At 44.1% G+C, this 15,825-nt stretch overlaps 2 long non-coding RNA genes and 1 pseudogene across 2 annotated transcripts; 1 reads left to right on the top strand and 2 right to left on the bottom strand.

Moving 5' to 3' along the window:
• The first annotated feature begins 978 nt into the window (after nucleotides 1–978).
• On the top strand, nucleotides 979–11,701 carry LOC121708991 (annotated as a pseudogene).
• On the bottom strand, nucleotides 4,249–4,546 carry LOC121709369. Its single transcript, XR_006031928.1, has 3 exons — nucleotides 4,473–4,546; nucleotides 4,359–4,396; nucleotides 4,249–4,320 (listed from the first exon to the last, which is right to left on the bottom strand). It is a non-coding gene; the product is annotated as an uncharacterized LOC121709369 (long non-coding RNA).
• LOC121709374 lies at nucleotides 4,806–4,962 on the bottom strand. Its single transcript, XR_006031933.1, has 2 exons — nucleotides 4,929–4,962; nucleotides 4,806–4,860 (listed from the first exon to the last, which is right to left on the bottom strand). It is a non-coding gene; the product is annotated as an uncharacterized LOC121709374 (long non-coding RNA).
• Nucleotides 11,702–15,825: the final 4,124 nt, after the last annotated feature.

The raw sequence follows: 15,825 nt of genomic DNA, 5'->3' as shown, positions 1-15,825 counted from the left end.
AATATTTGGACACAAAGTTTTCATTATATTCATCAGTCCTGTCTGGCAGGTTTGACACTAGGTGCTGGATATGGAGGAAAACATTATGCAAATTGTGTTATTATGACCGCCACGCAGTGAAGCGGCGGTCATATAGGTTTAGTTAGATTTTTTTCTTTTTTTTTTCTTTTTCGCATGGCCAATTTTCCATCAAGGATTCCCGGGACACTGAAAGACCGGGGTACACAAAACTTGATCGGCATGTAGCCCCACATGGATAGCATGGAACCATCATTTTTTGATCTGTAGCCCCCCCGCTGGACTGGACCCCCCGAAAGGAGGGTAGGGCAGACACAGTTTTCTGTGAATATCTCGAGAACCGTAGGGCCTAGGCGGACCACCTTTTTTGTATGTTGGTCTTAAGGGGCCATGTCAACCCATCCCATTAGCACTTATTTCATGTATAGCGCCACCTAGTTAAAAATTAAAAAGCAAACAATTTGGTGTTAAATCACAATATCTCTGGCTGACATGGTCAAAACTGCACGAAATTGTAAGTGTAGGATCATTATGACACCCTCTGAATGCATGCCAAGTTTCGTGGACTTTTGTTAATTTATTAATTAAATTAATGTATGTGTACATTTAGTGACTGTACACCAACAGAGTTTTCTGTGAATATCTTGAGAACCGTATAGCCTAGGATGACCAATTTTTTGCGTATGTTTGCCTCCAGGGGTCATGTTCACCCATTCCATATGCACACATGTGCATAAACAGATACACACGCACACACATACATTCACAGTAATCATATGTATGACACATACTCACACAGAAGACATATGTACGCATGCATGCACATGCACACACACAGGCACATACACTGGCACACATACACAGACAAGCACATGCACACACACACACATACACACACACACACACACCCACACAAACATAAACATGTACACGCACACATTTCCAGAATTTCTCAGAATTATGAACAGGCAAGATTGGGGTGGGATTGTATGAAATGTATTTTACATGTGAAATCTATGAACTAATCATGCTTTGGTACTTGTTGTCTAGCAGATACCAGTGAGAATTGAGTGTGCATAATGCAATTCAGTGAGACTTATTTTTTTGTGGAAAAAATGTGCTGAACTGGGCGACGGTCATATTTTGTACCGCTCTGCGGTACATCTATTTTTTATACATCTTGTCTTAAAATATTATATAATGAAAAGTTAATTTAATAACAAATATTGTAAAGCAATTTAGAGGTCCAAACACCACATTTGTTCATGTCCCTGAACTGAGGTCTCAGAATTAAAAACAACATATGAAGACATAAAATGATCTAATTCAATTGAAAAATGACATTATTTCAAATGAAATTGTTTCATAGAAATATTGAACCAAAAAATGTAATATAATAGAATCATACTCATCTCTGCACAACATAAAAGGTATAACATTTCCTTGCACATGCACAAATTATTTTACACAGCTACAAAACTTTTCCACACAAGCACAAATTATTTCTACAGGTACAAAAAGTCTTTGCACATGAACACATATTTTACACAGCGTGCAAAACTGAGACAAAAAAAAAATCCGGAGGAAAAAAAACACTTTGCTAGCGCATACAATGTCCTTAGATCTTTCACTCAGAATCGATGTTATAACTGCATGTGATCAGTGTGTTGAGTTAACTTCAGTTCATATCCTAAATATCAATCTGATCCCACCAGTCTCTCACTCAGGTATCTGATTGGCTCCTCCCTCATCCCCACCCTCCCACACCTGTCCCACCTGTCCTCCTCCTGAGAGTTCTGATGAAGCAAAACAGAAACGAAACTCAACTCTCACTCTGCTGCTGTTTCTCAGAGTGTGCACTTGGTTTTTGTTAGAGCTAGAAAATTTGCAGAAGCGATTTCTCAGGAGGAAGACTCTTTCACATGTCCAGTGTGTCTGGATCTGCTGAACGATCCAGTGACTATTCTCTGTGGACATACTTTCTGTATGAGGTGCATTAAGGCCTGCTGGGATCAGGAGGACCAGAAAGAAGTCTACAGCTGCCCCCTGTGCAAGCACACCTTCACAACCAGACCTGTCCTCTACAAAACCCCTCTGATTGCTGAAATGGTGGAGAAATTTAGGAGGACCAGAATCCAAGCTGCTCCTCACAATTATGCTGGACCTGGAGATGTGGAGTGTGATGTCTGCACTGGGAGAAAACTCAAAGCTGTGAAGTCCTGTCTGGAGTGTCTGGTGTCCTACTGTGAAACTCACTATAAAGTTCACAATGACCTTAACCCAGGAAGAAAACACTCAGTGGTTGATGCCACAGGCCAGCTAAAGGAGAGGATCTGCTCTCGTCACAACAAGGTTATTGAGATATTTTGTACTGATAGAGTTGTATCTGCCTTATGTGTCTGATGGACGATCATAAAGACCACGACACAGTCACAGCTGCTGCAGAATGGACTAACAAACAGGTGAGTACTGGAGCTACACTTGTGTCTTCATTTTATTTGAGAGGTCTGATACATGTAATGTGTTTGATTAATTATAAGAACATTCTACTGACTACAGACTTTTTTTCGCTTAAAAGAAGACACAAACCAGTTAACATTTTCAGGTGCAAAGTGCAAAATGTTAGCCTGACGAGCCAGACCCACATTAAAATGTAGGGTCTGGGCACTCACCGTTCGCAGTGCTCAGTCTGAGGGGCAGGATAATCGGTTGTCTTTCAAATTCCCTCTGCACGCAATAGGACAGCGCTGAGTCCCATGCGTTTTCCCACCAGCGGAGCTAGTTGGCTAGTTCAAACTTTTGCCAACTTAAAACAAGGTTAACTCGTGTCACACTGTTGGCCAACAGCAAACAGCAACATCCATCTTCTTTCAAGTAGCAGGGAATTCAAGCCAAACCGTTGCAACTCTGCCATCAATCATTATAGCCGCCTAACGACTCCATACGATTTGATTGGCCTGATAGAAGTTTAATTTTTCGAGCTCACAAGCCAACGGAGAGTTGCTAGACTAGCCCTGGAAGCAAATGTAATTTGCTGCTGCTAGGGTGCGTCTAGATTTCTAGGCTAGCAAAATGTTGTTCATGAGTTCATGTTGTCCAAATGAGTTCATGTTGTTTCTACACTATTACCTGTTCATCAAAAAATGCAAAGTTTCATTTGTAATCATTCTGTTGACACATTATTAGGAAGCATAGTTAAGCATGTGTGTATTTGAAACAACAGGTGCAGTTGGGGCAGAGCCAGAGGAGATTCCAGCAGAGAATCCAGGAGAGAGAGAAGGAGCTGCAGGAGCTGAGGAAGGCTGTGGAGACTCTCAAGGTGAGAAGATGACAGCAGACTGATGAAGGCTTCAGCTCTCCAATGTTATAATGTTTAATCAGTATGGCCGCTGTGATGATAAGCTATTAGCAGATCTCAGATGCCCATAATGTCATTTCTCAGAATGAATTTGGTTTTGGTCACTGCTCAATGATGGACATGTACTGAAGTGCAGACACAATGACAATCAAAAGATATTAAAGGAAAATTCCGGTATTTAGCACTTTGAGTCCCTTCTCTGGTTTGTTTGGGATAAACTAGAGTGGTGGACACCGAAATTTTGCCGATTGGTCCTGTCTCGACTTTTCTGATTCGTTTTGAATCGCCTTTGACTACTTCAGAGTGGCTGCCTACAGACATGCAGTGCACAAACATGTCCATAACAACCCTTAACGTTCATTTTCAAAACTGTACAACTCACCGAGTGGTTAGTGGTGTACCATGCCCACCTGTACACCTGTACTATGCCCACCTGTAAACCTGTATCATGCCCACCTGTAAACCTGTATCATGCCCACCTGTACACCTGTACCATGCCCACCTGTACACCTGTACCATGCCCACCTGTACCATGCCCACCTGTACACCTGTACCATGCCCACCTGTACACTTGTACCATGCCCACTTGTACCATGCCCACCTGTACACTTGTACCATGCCCACCTGTACACTTGTACCATGCCCACTTGTACCATGCCCACCTGTACCATGCCCACCTGTACACTTGTACCATGCCCACTTGTACCATGCCCACTTGTACCATGCCCACCTGTACACTTGTACCATGCCCACCTGTACCATGCCCACCTGTACACTTGTACCATGCACACCTGTACACCTGTACCATGCCCACCTGTACACTTGTACCATGCCCACTTGTACCATGCCCACCTGTACACCTGTACCATGCCCACCTGTACCATGCCCACCTGTACACTTGTACCATGCCCACCTGTACACCTGTACCATGCCCACCTGTACACCTGTACCATGCCCACCTGTACCATGCCCACCTGTACACTTGTACCATGCCCACCTGTACACCTGTACCATGCCCACCTGTACCATGCCCACCTGTACACTTGTACCATGCCCACCTGTACACTTGTACCATGCCCACCTGTACCATGCCCACCTGTACACCTGTACCATGCCCACCTGTACCATGCCCACCTGTACCATGCCCACCTGTACACCTGTACCATGCCCACCTGTACACTTGTACCATGCCCACCTGTACACCTGTACCATGCCCACCTGTACCATGCCCACCTGTACCATGCCCACCTGCCCACCTGTACCATGCCCACCTGTACCATACCCACCTGTACACTTGTACCATGCCCACTTGTACCATGCCCACCTGTACACCTGCACCATGCCCACCTGTACACTTGTACCATGCCCACCTGTACCATGCCCACCTGTACACTTGTACCATGCCCACCTGTACCATGCCCACCTGTACCATGCCCACCTGTACACCTGTACCATGCCCACCTGTACACTTGTACCATGCCCACCTGTACCATGCCCACCTGTACACCTGTACCATGCCCACCTGTACCATGCCCACCTGTACCATACCCACCTGTACACTTGTACCATGCCCACCTGTACCATGCCCACCTGTACCATGCCCACCTGTACACTTGTACCATGCCCACCTGTACACTTGTACCATGCCCACCTGTACCATGCCCACCTGTACACCTGTACCATGCCCACCTGCCCACCTGTACCATGCCCACCTGTACACCTGTACCATGCCCACCTGTACCATGCCCACCTGTACACCTGTACCATGCCCACCTGTACCATGCCCACCTGTACCATGCCCACCTGCCCACCTGTACCATGCCCACCTGTACCATGCCCACCTGTACCATGCCCACCTGTACACTTGTACCATGCCCACTTGTACCATGCCCACCTGTACACTTGTACCATGCCCACCTGTACCATGCCCACCTGTACCATGCCCACCTGTACACTTGTACCATGCCCACCTGTACCATGCCCACCTGTACACTTTTACCATGCCCACCTGTACACTTTTACCATGCCCACCTGTACCATGCCCACCTGTACACTTGTACCATGCCCACCTGTACCATGCCCACCTGCACACCTGTACCTGTTTACCTGCTGTATTTGAATAGGCCCACTCTGCTCCTAGGTTGCCAGTTATCACGCTTGCCATTGCCATTGTATTTCACATGAATTACTGATTATTCTGGATTATTCTGGTTACCGATCTCTGGACTGTCTTTTGGATGTGATTACTGCCTGTTGTTTTGTGGATTGTCTGACCTGGATTATAATTACTTGGACTTTCACTGGAACAGTTTAGCTTGTTTTCCTTTTTCTTGTTATAGTAGAGTATTTTTGGTTTCATAAACTGTTTGTGTTTGATCCTGATATTAAATATCAACACACACTTCCTGCCTCTGTGTCTGCATGTGGGTTCATAATAGCCTTGCCCTGACATCAGCACGTGTGAAGTATCACACTAGTAATGATCTCTTATCTCTGGACCCCTAAGTCCAGACCACATTCACTCACACATTCTACCCTGGACTTCATCAGTCATCAGTGAAGCTGCTGTGACCCACACCGTATACAGATGGACAGACATGTAAAGTACCCAGATACAGATAGATGCTGTTACCACATCCATACACACCCCCATAAACACATCCCATCTCATCAGCACACACACATAAGCTACCACTCACATGTAAGGATCTGGCAGCTGCCTGAGATTCTCTGTTGTTGGGGAAAACAAAAGCCCAAAAGCACTCCCTCATCTCTGGACCCCAGCAGATATTACAGCGTCTGCACCTCTGGACCTCTGCTGGAACACACATCAGCACACCACACACACACTATTGGTGGGACATGTGTTGAGGAGCCCAGTGTGTGTGCGTGTGTGTGTGTGTGTGTGGCTGTACCAATATTCAATAGACTTGCACAGAAAATTCATAATATGTATTGGATCATTTACAGTTTTTCATGATTGCTTTGACCATGCTTATAGGGACACCAGGCAAGCCTGATGCTTTTTCTCTACGAAACTCCCCCTCGCTCGGTCTGAAGCTCTTTTCCTTTTCTTTGCATCTTCCGTCAAGGGTTTTCGCTGCTCCTTCGCCGGCTCTGCCATTATACACACGTTTGCAACAATCTCTAGCGTTTCGTTAGCCTGCCTCTGTGCTGGGGATGCAGGATGTAAACTGATCCTGCTTCTCGCGATGTCTGAGACTTTGTGAGACTGAAGGTCGGCGGGTACGATACACTGAACTTGCAAGTGGGATATTCTTCCTACAGGCAGTAGGGGCAGGCGAGAGAGTCTTCATTCGCCCTGTAATGAGTCATTTAACCATATACCGATTTACGAAGATGATTAATTAACACGAAAACGTTGCCTGGTGTCCCTTTAAGGAAACTGGGATCCACTTGGTCTTCATGAATAGGTAGGTCGACTGAGCTCTGCATCAGATGGGCATCAAACATTTAATCAACAGCACATAGTGCATTGTGTCTCTCAAACAGTGTTGTCAAAGCAGTCACATGTTTGGAAGACGTGTTTTCTGAAGACATGTTAAGTGTTGTCAAAGCAGTCACGGGTTTGGAAGACGTGTTTTTGTGTTTTTTAATACAGTACTTTGTCTAAATGTGCATTAGATCCATACTTGCAAATAACAACAAAGAACAGACATGACATCTCATATGCATAATGAATGATTGCTGATTGAAGAATTGTGCAAAGGAGTTTCAAAGAGATGTGAAAAGATGTTTTCCTTTTGTTAAGCATGGGAAAACCAATAGAGTTTTGGGTCTTTGAATGACACCTGTGTTAACTGTTTTGCAAAAGGGTGTAAAAAATGTGTGAACCCAATGAAAATGTGTGAACACATTTGCAAGAGATGACTTCTGCTGTGCAAAGAAAGTGTTCATGAAGACCAATTGGATCCCAGTTATTTCCTTAAGCAGGTCGAAGCAATCGAGAAAAACTGTAATCAGAAAGTGTACCGTTATTGACCACCAGGGGGCTTCAGGGTTCATTAATGGGCATCTGTGGACAGACCCCCTCTAGTCTCCAGCTTATGGTTTCTAAGCAACCAGGCAGCATGTGGAATGCAGTCAGGCCCACAGAAACAACTAGCGGCTCTGTTATGGGTCAGCCCTCCACCCAGAGATCAGCTCTCACAGGCTGGACTGGACCTGAATGCCCAAGAAAGGAGCACACACACTTACACACACACACACACACACACGCACGCACACGCACGCACACACACACACACACACACACACACACATACACACACACACACAACTGCACTTACATGTGCACACTCATATTCATGAGAACACACACACACAACTGCACATGCACACACTCATATTTATGAGAACACAGAAACACACACATACAAAACAAACACACACATAACCATGTCCAGTCACACACTCACCAAAACAAGGACTTCCTCAAGCACACACACACATACACATATAGCTTCCACAAACACACTAATTTGGCCATAGTTTGCGAATACCAGTAGTGGTAAGCTTAATGGTCTCAAAACATATTTGGCTGTTTAGAAAATGTTTTAAGTGCTGTAATTATGCATCATTATGCACTTTTAAGAGCACACGAGATGATTTCTAGTTGCTAGACGATTGTTGTTTTACAGCACAAGACAAACGTTAGCTCTGCAAGAGCTGTTTTACAGCACAAGAGAAAAGTGTTAGCACTAAATCCCCTGTTAACCTACTTTACTCAAGTTCAGAAACCAGTTTAGAATTGAGTTTACTGAATGGCAGGCATGTTACATTTTATATCAAACAAAGCAGGGAAGAACTGCACGTGTTGTTCTCCAAAGAGTAGAGCCCCTAACCTCTTTTCCCTTCTAACACTAACTCTTTCCCTCTCTTCACATTGTCTCTTCCTCTCTTTCTTTCTCTCTCCCTCTCTCTCTCTCTCTGTATCTTTCTTTCAAACACAAACTCTGTCTCTCATATGGACATAACTGCACCATGTATGTACCGGTATGTACCGGTATGTATGTATGTATGTATGTATGAATGTATGTATGTATGTATGTATGTATGTATAGTGTATGTATGTATGTATGAATGTATGTATGAATGAATGTATGTATGTATGTATGTTTGTATGTATGTATGTCAGAGTGCATATTCCATCACTAAAGTAAATACAGTAAGTTACCTCTTATGGCTGTATTTGTAAACCTCTCCAACAACAGCAGTAATATAACTTGTTTATTTGTAAACCTCTCTAACAGCAGTAATACAACTTGTTTATTTGTAAACCACTCACAGCAGCAGTATTATAACTTGTTTATTTGTAAACCTCTCTAACAACAGCAGTGATATAACTTATTTACTTGTTAACCTCACCAAAAGCAGTAAACTTGTATATTTGTAAACCTCTCTAACAGAAGTAACATAACTTGTTTATTTGTAAACCACTAACAACAGCAGTAGCCTAATATAACTTGTAAGCATTTCAAAGCAGTACATTCCCAGGAGCATTTTTCTACAGAAGTCCAGTGTAGCAGAGATGTTTGTCAGATGTGTTTGGTTTATATACAGATACAAAGTTTAACATTTGTTCATTGAAATAATACAATGTGTAACAAGAAATTTGAAGCTGTGAATTCCTACTTGGTAAAATGTCAAAGACTGAAGAAAACATCTCTAACAAAGTCAGTTCTTTATGTGTAATCTTATGTAGAAGCAATCCAGTGTGCAATGATATGAGACAGCCTGAGTTACTGCCCTCCAGCTAGCACAGTGTCCCCTTACTGCCCTTCAGCTAGCACAGTGTCCAGTCCTTACTGCCCTCCAGCTAGCACAGTGTCCCCTTACTGCCCTTCAGCTAGCACAGTGTCCAGTCCTTACTGCCCTCCAGCTAGCACAGTGTCCAGTCCTTACTGCCCTCCAGCTAGCACAGTGTCCCCTTACTGCCCTCCAGCTAGCACAGTGTCCCACTCACACTGTTGTTTTCTTTCTTTCATTCTTTCAGCCTTTATTTATTCTCGGAGGTTCATTGAGGGTAGTCGTCATTTTCTGTGAAGCTGATATTACAGTAACGATGAAACAACAAAAGAAATATATAATAATTGTAGTCAAAATAATTTTTTTTAAAAAATAAAACAGAATAAGATGTTGTTGCCTGGTGTGTCTCTGCTGGTGTGGTTTCACGGTGCTCTGTCCCTCCTGTAGGTTTGCTCTGTCCATCCTGTATGTTTGCTCTGTTCCTCCTGTAGGCCATGTCTGCTCTGTCCCTCCTGTAGGCCATGTTTGCTCTGTCCCTTCCCCCATCACTCTATCGGCCCGCCACCCCCCCCCCCCGGGGATAAACAGGGGGGTAAAGAGGGGTAAACGCCTGCCCTCTCCTCTGCTGTGTGCAGGAAACCAGGGGAGTGGTTGCCAGAGATTTGTTGCCAGATCTGGGCCGAGTGGTTGCCAGGGAGTTGCTGCCAGATCTGGGCCGACTTGTTGCCAGAGAGTTGTTGCCAGATCTGGGCTGAGTGGTTGCCAGATCTGGGCCGAGTGGTTGCCAGATCTGGGCTGAGTTGTTGCCAGATCTGGGCCCGACCTGTTCCTGTCACCTGCTACCTGAGGTGTGGAAACAATGTTATCATGTGCACACAGGTGGGTTTATGATTGTGAGCAGCAGGGCCTCAGGAGGGGTTAGAACTAAACAAACACACACACACACACACTCACACACACACACACAGACACACACACAGACACACGCACACACACAGACACACACACACACACACTTGTGAGCAGTAGGGTCTCAGAATAGTTCGAATAAAACAGGGTGAGGCAGCATTTGTCTTTTCTGCAGTTCACCGCTGCAGTCAACTTCCAGAGGAGATAAGAAATGCACCAACTGCTACCTACTTTATCTAGACTGAAGAATAATCTGTTCACAGTGGCTTCCTCTTAGTGCCAGTGTTTCTCAAACTTGTTCAGACCAAGGACCACTTAACCAATAAAAAAGACCACCTATCTAAAAGAATCAGTAGACATACTTCAACAGTATATTACACAATAGGCCTATCCTACTCACTGAACCACCTTGCTTATTGTCTTTGCGACTTGCTTATTGTGTCAGAGGATTCATATAATTTACATTGGCAGTGTTGCAGAACTGTTTGGATTTATGGTTATGGTTATGGGATTTTGCAGACGCCTTTGTCCAAAGCGACACACAAATACAAAAACAACATAATATTTAAAATATAACAGGGAACAGATTAGAATGTTGGTCAAACTATAATAAGGAGAATAGCAATAATAAACAACAATGTCAATTCAATCAATAATGTAAAAAACAATGACATGGTAAGACTATATTAAGGAGAATATCAATAATAAACATTAATGTCAAATTAATCAACAACCTAATGGAAATAAAACATTATTATACAAACCATAACGCATAAGAAGCGCTTAAAGAACTAAGTGCACAACAGGAATGTCTTTTGACCCCTCTTAAACGACCCAAAACTACCACAGGAACAGAGAGCACTGGGCAACTCATTCCACCAACATGGAACCACTGAGGAAAAGAGTCTTAAGTTAGACCTAGTGTTTATGACTGGTCGACACAACAGACGCTCATCAGAAGACCGCAGTGGGCGGTTGGGGATGTACGCCTTGATTATTGAATTAAAATAACTAGGAGCAGATCCAGTCAGTGTCCTATAGGCCAAAGTGAGAGATTTAAATGTAATTCTGGCTATAGGGAGCCAATGGAGAGTAACTAGGAGAGGAGTTACACGTGTCCTCTTCGGCTGATTGAAGACCAGGCGTGCTCCAGTTCTTTTATTTATTTTATACTTTTGTTTTATGATTTTGGTCTATTTTATGATCTTGGTCTCTTTATATAATGTCTCTGGGTCAGGGAGTATGTGATCACATTGAGTTGCCTTGAGCATGAAATGCACTATACAAATAAAGCAACCTTGCCTTGCCTCCTCTCTCCTCCTTGCCTCCTCTCTCCCTCTCCCTCCCCTTTTATCTCTCTATCTCTCCCTCTCTCTGTTTTATTTTATATAGGAGGTTTTCATTTCCGGGCAGGACCACTGTGGGGCAAAACAAAAAGTGGCCTGAACAATGTCGTGGCGCCGTGCCGGACCCAAAGGCAGCGTCCTGATTGAACTCGGCCCGAGAGGGAAATCAAAGTGACCGGAGCAGACGAGATCAGAGGCAGATCCAGGCTCCTCTCAGGAAATATAAACGAATAAACAGCTGTTCGTATCGCTGCATTGTCCTGTTCAAACACGCCTGGGCCTGGCTGCCCGAGGTGTTCGTATCGCTGCATTGTCCTGTTCAAACACGCCTGGGCCTGGTTGCCGAGGTTACCACTGCAGGACAATAATAGCCGGAGGGAGAGCCTGTTATCAACCAGCATGAGAAGACCAACCAGCGCTAGCCATTTAGCCTGGCAACACCAGGTGCACATGGACAGGGGGGTTGTGCTGTGGGATCTTGTGCATGGACAGGGGGGTTGTGCTGTGGGATCTTGTGCATGGATAGAGTGTGGTTGTGCTCTGGGATCTTGACTTGAGTTGCGAATGTGGAAGATCAAGTTGTAAAAAAAGGAAGATCCATGTCCTCTGGCCCTTTCTAAACTTCCCGCGAATGGCAACATGGTAAACACCAATAAGGTCAGGGGGCAACATGGTAAACACCAATAAGGTCAGGGGGCAACATGGTAAACACCATTAAGGTCAGGGGGCAACATGGTAAACACCAATAAGGTCAGGGGGCAACGTGGTAAACACCATTAAGGTCATACAGTATTGATGAAAGGGTCTGTCTGTACAGCAAGACTTTTTGGATAAAAACTTTTGCTAAATCTATAAATGTAAATCTACTGTGGACTAATGAGCTAGATTAACAACTTCACATGAGCATCATCTGATTGCATCTTTTCATTTAGAACCAACACTGCTATGATAACATTGTTTATGTTAATGCTTACAGTATGCTGATGTTTACTTAGCAGACACTTTCACCCAAAGTGACTTATAACATAACAATACACATTACATTAGCACTAAAAATAATAGTCTAAAAGGATTGTTTTAGAAACTCAGAGTCATTTTCATGCATATGTAATACATATTTTGTCTAGATTCTTCAATAGCAATATACGTGAAGCCTGCTAAACTATTGACTATAGCTAATAGCAATATACGTGAAGCCTGCTAAACTATCGACTGTAGCTAATAGTTGGATAGTTGGAATGGACCAGGTGTGTTTATCTGTGTGTTCGGTGAGCACATCAGCAGAGAGATGAAATGTGTCTCAGTGTGTGATATGTGTCTCAGTGTGTGAAATGTGTCTCAGTGATATGTGTCTCAGTGTGTGAAATGTGTCTCAGTGTGTGAAATAGGACTCAGAAAGCTGAAGAACGTGATTCAAAAGCTGATGAAAAATGTATGTAATTCACAATGAAAAATCTCTGAACACAGAATGTTTTGCAGGTTAGTTTCAAGGCTTTGTTTCAAAGTCAAAACTCTTTAGGAGAAAGCCCAGCGTGGTGTCTAAAACCTGTTTAATCTGCTCCATAGAAATCATGGAAAAAGTCTGAAATGGCAAAACACTAATCTGCCTGGAGCGAGTGCCATGTTCCACGTGATTTGGTTATCTCGGTTACAAGCCTACACAAACACACACTGCAGTCCTACACAAACGCACACACTGCAGGCCTACACAAACACACACTGCAGGCCTACACAAGCACACACACTGCAGGCCTACACAAACGCACACACTGCAGGCCTACACAAGCGCACACACTGCAGGCCTACACAAACACACACTGCAGGCCTACACAAGCACACACACTGCAGGCCTACACAAGCACACACACTGCAGGCCTACACAAACACACACTGCAGGCCTACACAAGCACACACACTGCAGGCCTACACAAACACACACACTGCAGGCCTACACAAGCATACACTGCAGTCCTACACAAACACACTCACTGCAGGCCTACACAAACACACACACTGCAGGCCTACACAAGCACACACTGCAGGCCTACACAAGCACACACACTGCAGGCCTACACAAGCACACACACTGCAGGCCTAGTGTTCACCCCCTCTGCACTACTGTGACTGAAACATCCTCGTTAAGATAAATTGTATGTGAAAATATGTACATTGTCCTCGGGAAGATTGTGTCTGTTAACAGCTAACTCATGTGTTTTTAGTCATTGTAACCACTAGCGTTAGAAACGAACAGAGAGGGCATTCATCAGAGAATCCACTTCTCCCTGTCTGTTGGGGTCAGTATGACATACTTTTCTTTTGCAGTCTTTTATTTGTCTGTTAGTGGTCAAATTTCTTGGTTACGTGACAATGTGTAGTGTCTTCCGTCCATGGTTATTATATTAGGTGCTTTTGGGTGCCTTGGTAAATCGCTATACTCTCAAAACGAATATGTACGAACACAACTTGCGTTGTTTTTAACACATCTCTGTGTCCAGATAGGGATAACACAATTTATTTTATTTTATTAACTGTTGTCATCAGGGTTTTTATGAGTGTATTGCAGTGTGAATGCTTGTTGGTAGACAACAAACGGCTGCTGGACATCTGAATTTCCCCTGTGGGGATGAATAAAAGTATTGTAGCGTCGGTGGATGTACATGTCTAAATGAGTGTCTCCCAGAATGCAGTGCGAGTAAATGCTATCACGTGTAATGTCAGTTATAATGGTTGTAGTTACGTTTACCATGTTGTGTAGTTGTTAGCATGTTAGTCTCTTTGGTTGTACCTCATGTGTTTATCCCCGTGTTGATGTGTGTGGTAAACCCTTATTGTGTGTTGCATGTGCGGCTGGGACTGCCCCTGTGTTGCCCTAGTTGTCCGTATGAGTCTGAGTGTGTATGAGTCTGCCTGTTCCAATAAATGGTTGTCCTGGCCAAAGGTGATCCATGTCCGAGGGTGAGATTGCTACAGTATCTATCCATCTCTATTTGTGTTCTTTCCTTTTTTTATTTGTTAAGTATAAGTATATATACTCTTTTGATCCCGTGAGGGAAATTTAGTCTCTGCATTTATCCTAATCCGTGAAACACACTCCGTACACAGTGAACACACAGTGAGGTGAAGCACACACTAATCCCGGCGCAGTGAGCTGCTACAGCGGCGCTCGGGGAGCAGTGAGGGGTTAGGTGCCTTGCTCAAGGGCACTTCAGCCGTGCCTACTGGTCGGGGAGCAGTGAGGGGTTAGGTGCCTTGCTCAAGGGCACTTCAGCCGTGCCTACTGGTCGGGGAGCAGTGAGGGGTTAGGTGCCTTGCTCAAGGGCACTACTGGTCGGGGTTCGAACCGGCAACCCGCTGGTTACAAGTCCGAAGCCCTAACCAGTAGGCCACGGCTGCCCACACACTATGCGTTGATACTTGATAGTGACACAACTTGCGTTGAAAACAACGGCTTTTGTTGTTTTTTATACATCTCTGTGTCCAGATAGGGACAACACATTTGTTTTAAGCGTGTATAAATGCAAGTTGTTGTTTAGTGTTTTTCAGGTTAGGCCAGGTGTGTTCTCAGGTTAAGGCCAGGTGTGTTCTCAGGTTAGGCCAGGTGTGTTCTCAGGTTAAGGCCAGGTGTGTTCTCAGAGCTGTCCAACGGTCTTGTCTGGTAGGGACTCCCCACGTACGTAAGTAACCCAGTGGTACCACTAGTACCTTGTGTTCCTCTGTCCAGGCAATCTGTGCACCTCCTAGTGTTCCAGGTCATCTGACCACCTCCTAGTAGTGTTCCAGGTCATTTGCACTCTGAAAGATGCGTGTCCAGATTTGCTCTTGGTCATCCTGATACCAGCCTAACACCAACCTGACACCAACTTTAAATAACACAGCTACACGGCCGGTCAAGCAAAACAGTTACTGACTGCACTCGATAGATGATCTTAATAAAGAACCACACAACCACACAGCACCCAGGACTTTAAATAACTACACAGCTACACAGGCGGTCAAGCCAAACAGTTATTGACTGGACTCGACAGATTTAAATGAACAACCAAACAGCCACACAGCACCCAGATGACAGCGCTTACTGTATGTATACTTTAGTGTATATAAAAATGAATATACTGTAGTGTATATAAAAATGAATATATTTTAGTGTATATAAAAATGAATATATTTTAGTGTATATAAAAATGAATATACTTTAGTGTATATAAAAATGAACACAATTGTTGTTTCAACATAACACTGCAACACACATCACAATGCAACACACATCACATAATAACAACTTCATTAATTGGCCAGTTTCTTTCAATCTTGCTCTCTCTCTCTCTCTCTCTATCTACTCTACGTTGTAGAAGAGGGGACTCTGAGTTCACACTACCTGACCTGGTTCATGTTAAGTGAGTTCCCCACCCCATGAAGGATCTGCTG

This window comes from Alosa sapidissima, chromosome 5 (assembly GCF_018492685.1).
Source record: "Alosa sapidissima isolate fAloSap1 chromosome 5, fAloSap1.pri, whole genome shotgun sequence".
Classification (NCBI taxonomy): Eukaryota; Metazoa; Chordata; class Actinopteri; order Clupeiformes; family Clupeidae; genus Alosa; species Alosa sapidissima.
This window is presented reverse-complemented; position numbering and strand designations above follow the sequence as displayed.